Source organism: Micropterus salmoides, unplaced genomic scaffold (genome assembly GCF_014851395.1).
Source record: "Micropterus salmoides isolate LMB-PRFRI ecotype aquatic unplaced genomic scaffold, ASM1485139v1 Ms_hic_scaffold_18, whole genome shotgun sequence".
Lineage (NCBI taxonomy): Eukaryota > Metazoa > Chordata > Actinopteri > Centrarchiformes > Centrarchidae > Micropterus > Micropterus salmoides.
In genome coordinates this window covers 26,685,310-26,695,100 of record NW_024040928.1, presented here as the reverse complement: position 1 = coordinate 26,695,100, position 9,791 = coordinate 26,685,310, and the positions used below count along the sequence as shown (strand labels likewise).

At 40.8% G+C, this 9,791-nt stretch overlaps 2 long non-coding RNA genes across 2 annotated transcripts; one reads left to right on the top strand and one right to left on the bottom strand.

Annotated features, from left to right (window-relative positions):
• Positions 1-2,279: 2,279 nt before the first annotated feature.
• Positions 2,280-4,280, top strand: LOC119909509. The gene is made up of 3 exons (XR_005445464.1): positions 2,280-2,299; positions 3,554-3,689; positions 3,981-4,280. It is a non-coding gene; the product is annotated as an uncharacterized LOC119909509 (long non-coding RNA).
• Positions 4,281-6,753: 2,473 nt separating this feature from the next.
• LOC119909543 lies at positions 6,754-7,420 on the bottom strand. Its single transcript, XR_005445475.1, has 2 exons — positions 7,323-7,420; positions 6,754-6,857 (listed from the first exon to the last, which is right to left on the bottom strand). It is a non-coding gene; the product is annotated as an uncharacterized LOC119909543 (long non-coding RNA).
• Positions 7,421-9,791: the final 2,371 nt, after the last annotated feature.

The following is a 9,791-nucleotide window of genomic DNA, read 5'->3' as shown; positions in this document are numbered from 1 at the left end:
GCAGCAGCTACTTCCTGTGGTTAGGATGATGTCACTTCCTCATAGTGACTTTTAGTCTGTTTTAGATTTCAGTCTCTGAATTTCTTGTCGATGTCCAAACAGCCAAAAACTCTGTGACAGTTTTCACTTTTACATTTTAGAAATGGAGTTTTCTCTCATCCACAGTGACTGACAGAGACCCCAAATTAATGATCGGCAATATGAGATGTAGCCGTCAGTAAAGATGTCAGAGGTCAGAGGTCAGTGCAGCCTGACAAAGATCCACCTTCTACAAACACATACAACAAAGTCACTGATCTAACGCTGAAACAAACAAACTATATTAAGGCTCAAGTTCACACTTTGTTCATTCCCGTCTATTTGTGACAATGACGTGTTTCACCAACTGAAAAGAAGAAGAAGAGGAAGTTGTAGGTGTGAAGATAGTTACTTAAGATAAACTTGCGATCCTTAGATAGTGTTTATTAGAAAACAGACAGGATCCATGGTGATGTTTGACAGCACACATGAACAGACAGGTGAAGAGTCAAACTCCTCTCCCACCAGAATCTGACTCCTGATGTCCATGGTGCAATATGGTGATACTGTAGCAGCTGCTGAAGAACACAGATAAGATGATATTTTACTGATTAACAACTGAGCTCTGGAGATGACTAATGATGACCAGATGAACATCAGAAACACATGAGCTCACAGGAACAGATACTCACGCTTTCTTTTTGGCTGTGTGCCTTTTGTCTGTAACAGGAGATCATTTCCTGAGGTGAGAGTTTCATCATCACAGTAAGAAATAACAAAAGTAAAATTGATCTTAAATGTAGCCTACAGCCCCAATTGCACCTGTCGTCACATGATTATTCTCATGGAATGACATTTGCAGACTAAATACTATTATTACTGTATGACAACATGAAATGAGGATGCGTTTGATGATATTACAGCTTCATTTGACATCAGCAGCTGTTTTGCACTCGTCAATTCATGAGTTAAATGGGTGTGATGTGCAGATCGACTCTGACGTCATCTGAATCATCCTCGGGCCAACCACCTGCTATTAATCAGAGTAATCCTTTTTAAAACCCTACATTCAGCAACATAAACAGTAAGGTCAATGTTCTATAAGTTCAGGTGGAGCCCTCTGCTGGACTCTTTGGGTAAAACCTCCTCTACTCACAACACACACTCTCACCAGTGAAAACACAGCCACCCAATAGGACACCTCTACCGATATGTGCGGACCGTATAAATAGTAATGTCCCAGTACCACAGCACCAAGCACCACATCACCTTAGTGACAGGCCGCCCCTGAGACGGTTCCTGGACTGATATGGGTTTGGCCTGGCCATTACCACCTGAGCTGAACATCAGGCACAGTCGGTGTACTATGCTTGTTTACTTCTGGTAGTCACCAAAGTCCCTCCTCACAGATCAATCAATCAATCAAGTTTCATTTAAAGTGCAAAATCACCAAAAACATTGGAAAAAACTGATATTGCAACAATTATCTTTTCTGCGATATATATTGCAATATAAAAAAATACAGGAATTTCAAGCATCCTAGAATTTTTGTGTGTTGGTTTGGGAAAATGTATAGAAAATTTAAATAAATAAGCTGAAAATTGTCTTTTTGAATATGAGTACTTTTTTTGAGTGCAGACTATGCTTTCTTGAGCTTTAATGCTTTTCTTTTTGCAATCAAATCCACTGTGTGGTCATCCATCTGTCACGCTCTGCCGGTTTTGTCCATCCTTTGTGTTGCACTTTTGGGTTTGATATCTGCCTTAGTATGTTGAGTTTTGGGTTCTGTCCTGTCTGGTGTCCAGTATCTGCTATGTAGTCTGTTGTGTTTTGAGTTCCTCTGAGTTATTGTGTGGTCAGTTCATTATCTGTTATTTAGTTGGTCTTTGATTCCATGTCATGTTCTTGGTCTTGTACGTTAGTTCATGTCTTTAGTGTTTACTCCGGGTCTTGTGTTCTCTGTTAAGCTCTGTACTGTGTTCTAGTTCTGTGTTCTCGCTTATTCACTCTGCCCCAGGTCTGCTTGTCATGTCAAGTCTCTCTGTTTTCCCCTGCGCTCTCTCTCTCTGCCTCGTTAGTCTCATGTCTGTCACCTGTGTTGCTCCCGCCCTGCTCGTTAGTCCCTGTGTATATAAACCTGGTGTTTCTGTCTTGTCTTTGTCTGGTCATTGTTCATGTTACCCCTCAGTCTGTCGTGCGTGTACTCTCTGCCTGCCTGTAACCAGCCTTGCTTGTCTTGTCTCCCTGTACTTTTGGATTTCTGTTATTCAGCCACTCACCTGTAAGTGTGCTCCCTTTTGGTTATATTAAAACCCTTTGTTGAACTATACCTGCTCCGCTCTGTGTCCTGCGTTTGGGTCCTCCAACCTGCCTCCACACCACGATCGTGACACCATCAGTGGTTTTCTCCTGTTCCTTCATTATTTTGAAGTTGTTGTCGACAACTAATGGTGGCAGGGCCTATTTTGGCTGTTTGATAAACTGATCACGAACAATATTGTGACTGGCGGTTTGCTGTGCATGCAAAGCCTGCTTGTCACCCTAGGAGAGAACTCTGAAACTCAAAACCCAAATTGGCAAACTGGTTCCATAATAGAGGCACTTGATAATAAACGCTGTGGCTCCCTCTCTGACCTTGGGCACCACAAGCAGCCATGAATTTTGAGAGCGCAGTGCTTTCTTTGGGCAGTAAGGTATGAGGAACTTTTTGAGGTAAGCTGGTGCCTGACCATGTAAGGCTTTGTAGGTAAGCAGAACAATTTTTTAATTTTCTGGGTTGCACCTGCGAGCACAGATTCTAAGAAGCGCCAGACACATCCAAGAGATAGAAAAGCACAAATGGGCGTCATGAAGACCACAATGCGTTGCAGATCTCTTCAACACTCTGCTGACGCTGCCACACTTTGGATGAAGTGTGCACGGATCGCAGTGGATGGGTCTGTTCCTGGCAGCACATAGTCTTGGAAGATACACTCGCAAAGCCATCCAGCCACACATCAGGGTGCTTTGAACCACTGTGTCCACTTATATCTGAGAGGACACTTTAGCTTGCTGGTGGTGTGCGGGAGAACTAAAGAGAGTGACCTTGTCTCAGAATGCCATCCATCTAGCTTGACAGCATGCAGCGGCGTTGCTATTCTGCATGGAAATGTTGCAGCGTTGTGAATAAAATGCAGAATTAGCTCGCACCCTTTCTGGGACGTCTTTCTCTCTTCTCTGGCTGTTAGTGCTTCATTTCAGATGTCTTTGATTTGGATCTTTTAACCTCTAATGATGACCAGGGGTGCCTCCAATCAAGTTGGCAACCGTAAGATTATGGCTGCAAACCCCTCACACTACCGGATTATTTGGGCCTTTAATCGGTTTCAACCAACCTCGGCTAAAAAAAAAACAAAAAAATAGTCGGGAGGGATGAATTGAACCCAAATTCAGTTATCCTCTCTTGTGCGGCCAGCATTAGACGCAGGAGAATGGGCACGCTGTCATGATTTGTTCTTGTCTGCTCTGTGTTTCTGTATCTCTATCCTTGTTTTAGTCTGCAGTGGTCAGTACCTATCAAAAGTGGTCCAAGGAAAGAAAAGCTGTGAACCGGTGACAAGGTCATGGATGGCCAAGGCTCATTGACGCATGTCGTCCGATCCAACAGAAAAGCAGTCAGATTGCTGAAGAAGGTAATAGCGGTCAGAACACACAGTACACCCCGGTTTGTTGTGTATGGGCCTGCGTAGCTGCAGACCAGTCAGTTTGCCTGCGCTGACCCCTGTCCACTGTTGAAAGTACCTACAATGAGCATGTGAGCATCAGATTTGGACCACAGAGCAAAGGAAAAAGGTGGCCTAGCCTTATGAATCACTTTTTCTATATCAAATTGATGGCTGGATATCATAATGTTGCATTAACCTGCATCATTCTGTCTCATTTAATGTTTAATTTCTGTGTTGTGCTGTTTGTCTCTTTTCCAGGTTCTGGGTAAACATGGTGATGATGAAGATGATGCAGAGACTTACAGCACCGTGAAAGTTCCTCTTCCTGGGGAACACGTGGCACCAGGATACACTATGGAAAGAGGACAAGCCAGCGGAGGCAGTGTGATGCTTTGACATTTGACCCCAAGTTGCAACTTCTGACATATGTAAAAATAATAAGTCGCTTTGGATATAATCGTCAGCTAAATGTAATGTGAACATTCTGTTAAAGAATGTTTTATGCAAAAATGAGATGATCTCTATCCTGAAATAAATTCAATTCAGTTCATTCCCTGATGGCAGTGGCCTCTTTCAGCAGGATAATGTGTCCTGCCACAGAACAAAAACACATGTCATATCCATCCTGACCTGTAAACTGAAGCACCATTACAAATAAAGACATTTTAATCCATCTGAACTCAACCATCGAGACTCTCTCTCTCGTTTCTCTCTGCCCTTTCTACTTGTAAATCTCTAAACGGGTTGCTTCTTAAAGACAAATGTTTTATCTGCTTCCTCTAAACAATCATTTTTCACTTGCTCATTGTGACTGTCCTTTCCTTTTCCTCTCATATTTCAGCTGTTGCTTTATTTGAGTATCTGGAATTAACACCAGTGAAAATTTAACCCTTGAGGTGTTTCCACATTTTCCTCTCATTCAGCTGTTTGAACTCTCCGAAGTGACTCAGTCAAGATGAGCGCTGTCCCACTTCCTCTGAGTTTGTTTTAATTACTTTCATACCACAACATAAAAAAACACAGCACTAGCACATTAAAGTGCCTGACAGCAAGTTCATCAAGCTAAATGTCCCATATATTATGTTCAGTTACATTTCAAGCAGCCACATAATGTTGTTATTGTGCTACTAGTTAACCTACTGCACCCCCTTCTGGACTAAAAGGCTTTTTACAGCAATAAATCCTGAAAATGATCATAAAATAAGTCTACTAAAAACATTTATCAGTTCTCAGTGTAAATTACCTGTAATGATATGAGCTGTAACTACACTGTGGTCTCTTATTTGTTTGGTTTGTTGACGGTGGCGTAGAGGTCGCTGGGATCAGCTGAGGCTCCAGCAGAAGAAGAGGAAGCTTTCACGCTGCTGTAGGTCACTGCATCATCTTCATCATCACCATCTTTACCCAGAACCTGGAAAAGAGACAAACAGCACAACACAGAAATTACACAACATTAAATGAGAGAAGTGAATGGACTGAGGGCTGAAGGTGAACAGCTGCACTTTTCCAGAGTCACCATCTGTCACTTCACACTTCAAGTTAGACTTTGATTTGTAACTAAAATGAGAATCCAGGAAAGACACAGCGGCGTAGCAGACAGACTGTGATGTCTTCATGTCTTTGTTATCTTTGTCCACATCTTTACCCTCATACAGCCACTTCACTGTGTGTTCACACTCTCCATATGTCAACACAGAGCAGGTTAACGTCACCTTATTAGCGTCCTTACGTTCAGTCACTGGTGAAGATGGAGATATTGTGAGAGAAAGACAACAAGAGTAAAGTTAACTTCATCACTGCTTGTTGTCCTGATTTTAACTGTCTGTTAATGTAACGACCAACATCAACATGCAAACTCGTCTCCCACCAGAATCTGACTCCTGATGTCCATTTTACTGCTCTGAGATCTGCTGGTTCCTCATTGTATCTTTGCAGATATTTTTGTTTTTCAGACAAGAAGTATCTGGTGGTTAACAACAGCAGCAGAGCTCTGCAGGTTTTATCCTCTAATAATGACCAGATAAACATCAGAAATACATGAGGCTCACAGGAACAGACAGTTGAGACTTTATTAGGAAACTTATCAAAGAGGTGCTTATCAAATTCTGTTGAAAACTATTTTAACCCCTGGAAGGTTTGAGGTCACCAAGACTAGTTGCAGCAAACAGTTAAAACATTGAGAAGCTGCCTGACTGAACTGTCTTTAACTGCTTTGAAGTAAAGTTTCAAGCCTCTACAATATGTAACAGCACATAACAACATTCATAGCTTGTCAGAGAAGGTGTTCATGTGCATCCAGCTCTTAGAAGAAGTAGCCTGATTTATCAGATTTTTGTGCATTTTCAAGTCAATTTAGGTGCATTTCTATCTTTGTTTAGACACATTTTTGACGTTTCATTGGATGAGATTGGGGGCATCTGCATAATTACAGTGAGAAATTTTGCTGTTGAGCTAGTGTGAGCATTTAGAGTTAAAAAAGAAGAGGCTCAGGATCGACCCGTGGGGAACTCCACATCGTTTTTCCCTGCTTTTTTGTTACCAGTGGACACAAAGTATACTCCATATTTCTTTTTAGATTTGAACCAATTTGTGAATATGGCAAAAATTTCTTCAGGAAACAATCTGATGTGCAGCGGGACCACCAGTAAGAACAATGTTACATCCTAAGCAATTAAATTTTATAGAATTTAAGAAAGAAAGTTAAAATATATAGCAGAGAAAATTAACCATGCACTGGAAAAGGTGTGGTACAGATTGGTTTCCAAACACTTTTGTATTTGCAGATTACACTTTTCTCATTTATAGTAAAGACACTCTGTTATGGCTGAAAGCTCATTTAAAAACACACAACAAATTGCACAAAAACAAGTTTTACATCAGTGTTATAAATGAAAACCTGTTAATCTCTCGTTTACACAAACAGACAGCTGTGAGCAAAATTTTAAAGCCTAAATTATTAAACATGGAAACAATTTAGACGTATGTTTTTCAACACCTAAGAAACTACTCAAAATTATGTTGCAAGGTTTTCTTCTCTCTTTTTTGAGTTGATGTTGACGTGGAAGTTGTTGATCAGTGGAGTCTCACAGAGGGAACAGGGGCTCCAAAGGCACCGTCACCTTCATCGTCTTGCTCCTATGAAAAGCAACACAACACAATTGAGATTCTGTTAAAATGGAATAAATAAATGTTGAATTGGAAAGCAGAGCAGTCCCTTAGATTTTTTTACAGCCCAAAATGATCAGATTTTCCATCCAGTTTACTGTTGATGTTTTAACCAAGTAGTTTTGTTGCCTAATTGCAATGTTTCACAACTTTAATGACGTACCATTTCAAAATGGTGATATTTTGCAATGATAGTTATATGTTATTTTGAAAGTCTAACCAGATGTTGGCTATTTATTGTTGCTAACTTTACCGGACGTTGCATATTTGTTGTTGCTAAGCTTTGCAAACTTCACCCTGGAGCCAAAAATATCTAAATATTATTCTAAAGGGAGTTAAAAAGTGACGCCAAAGGGCCTTGACCAAGTGTCAATATGTGATGAGTCTTGAGAGAGAATGTGTTAATATAACAAATGTTGGTGTGAATGTTCTCACCTCGAGCTCTGATGAGAAGAACAGTAATCACAGTAATTAGGAGGAGTTCAGCCACACGCATAACCAACATTATGTAGTCCAGAGCAGAACGATCTGTACGAGCTGTAGAACAGAAAAAAATCAACAAGAACTAAATGAAACACTTAAATCAAAAGTTAGATTAATATGTTTATATAAAATAACACAACCCAAGAAACTGTTGTACCTCATGTTTACCATCTGCTGTCAGCTCAGCATATTCTCACCTGTTTTCTCACCTGAGGACTGAGGGCTGAAGGTGAACAGCTGCACGTTTCCGGAGAAAATATCTGATACTTCACACTTCAAGTTAGACTTTGAACTAAAATGAGAATCCAGGAAAGACACAGTGGCGTAGCAGCCAGACTGTGGGTAAACATCTTTACCCTCATACAGCCACTTCACTGTGTGTCTACACTCTCCATACGTCGACACAGAGCAGTTTAATGTCACCTCATCAGCGTCCTTACGTTCAGTCACTGGTGAAGATGGAGATATTGTGAGAGAAAGACAACAAGAGTAAAGTTAACTTCATCACTGTGATCATAATTATTGTAATGTTTCAGTATATTGTTCTAACAAGACAGTTTGAACTGAAAACATTATGATGGAAATACTCACTGGTAACAACAGACAGATAAACCAGAGAGTCCGGACCATGTTCTTCTGATATGTACTGATGACAAAAGTAGTAACCAACATCCTCGACTGTGACCTTCTTTATAACCAGAGAACAGTTCTCTGTAACACTCAGTCTGTCTGATTTAGATAGAGCATCTTCACCAATCTGCCCAAGTAAAACCGGCACTACTGCTGCTGTGTTGTTTGAATGAGTGAAGACCCATGTAGTATATTCACAATTTTGCTGACTGGCTATTAAATTTTTACAAGGCAAAGTGACTTCATCTCCAACTCTGACAGTGAAGGAGGGGGGAAGTTTTTCTGCTGCTGCTGTTGAGAAAATGATGAAAAATAAAGTGAAATGAGAAAATGTCTGTTATGTTCATAGTTAGTGACGATTATTTCTTTATCCTTAGTTTCCAAGAGTTCAATAAACTCATTAGAAACAACAGATTTGGTTTTCTTAGTTAAATCAAATGTAGCTAATAAAGAATCGTTAATAATATTGATCAAGTTATTTTTTACAATGTGCCTTCCATTTATATATGTGATATATGTATTCTTACCTGTAAACTGAAGCACCGCTGGAAGAAATAAAGAAATCCATTTGAACTCAACCATCATGATTCTCTGAGTCTCTCCTTCTTCTGTCTCTTGTTCTCGTGCTCAGAACTGTCTGAGTTTCTAAACTAGTGCTTTAGTAGAGAGCAGCTTTCCTGTTAGGATGATGTCACTTCCTCATAGTGACTTTTAGTCTGTTTTAGATTTCAGTCTCTCTGAATTTCGTGTCGATGTCCAAACAGCCAAAAACTCAGTTACAGTTTTCACTTTTACATTTTAGAAATGCAGTTTTCTCTCATCCACAGTGACTGACAGAGACCCCAAATTCTTGATCAGCAACATGAGATGCAGCCATCAGAGTTCACACTGTCCACTCCCACTGTACTTGTGACGTGTTTTACCTCCTCAAAAGAAGAAGAGAAAGTTGAAGGTGTGAAGATTGTTAGTTAAGATAAATGTTTGCAGTAATGCGACTTGTTTTCTTCAGATAGTGTTTATTAGAAAACAGACAGGATCCATGGTGATGTTTGACAGCACACATGAACAGACAGGTGAAGAGTCAAACTCCTCTCCCACCAGAATCTGACTCCTGATGTCCATGGTGCAATATGGTGATACTGTAGCAGCTGCTGAAGAACACAGATAAGATGAGATTTTACTGCTCTGTGATCTGCTGGTTCTTAATCGTTTCTTCGCCGTTTTTTTGTACAGAGATCTGAAGAGGAAGTATTTTGGTGAGAATGTGGTTAACAACAGCAGCAGAGCTCTGGAGGTTTTTCCCTTAAAAGATGACTAGATAAACATCAGAAACACATGAGGCTCACAGGAACTGACAGATGACACTTTAATAGGACATAAGATAAAGAGGCGCTTAAAACATTCATGGGCGTCCTGACTGAGCATTAAGCCTACACAAATCGTAGCAGCAGGTTGGTTGATGTTGTCAATTTGAAACGTTGCAACATAAATCATTGAGGTTATTGCAAACTATTCAGATGCTGTATGGGCCTTCTCTTTTTGTTGACTTCCTGGGGCATCGGATCGTGGGCTGATTGTGCAATGTTGAGGAGGGAGGGGAACAGCGAAAGAAAAGGAGGAAATGGAGTGGGTCCATGACACGGAGCGCCATGGCTCGTTGTAACTGATGCAGAACAGAAGTCAGCGTTAGTGGTGGTGGTGGTGCTGCGAGAGAGAAACAGCTGCTTGATTAGGGGGAGCCGAAGGAGCTCTGCAGCTGAGGGGAGACAAGAAGAACAGATGCCGGGATGA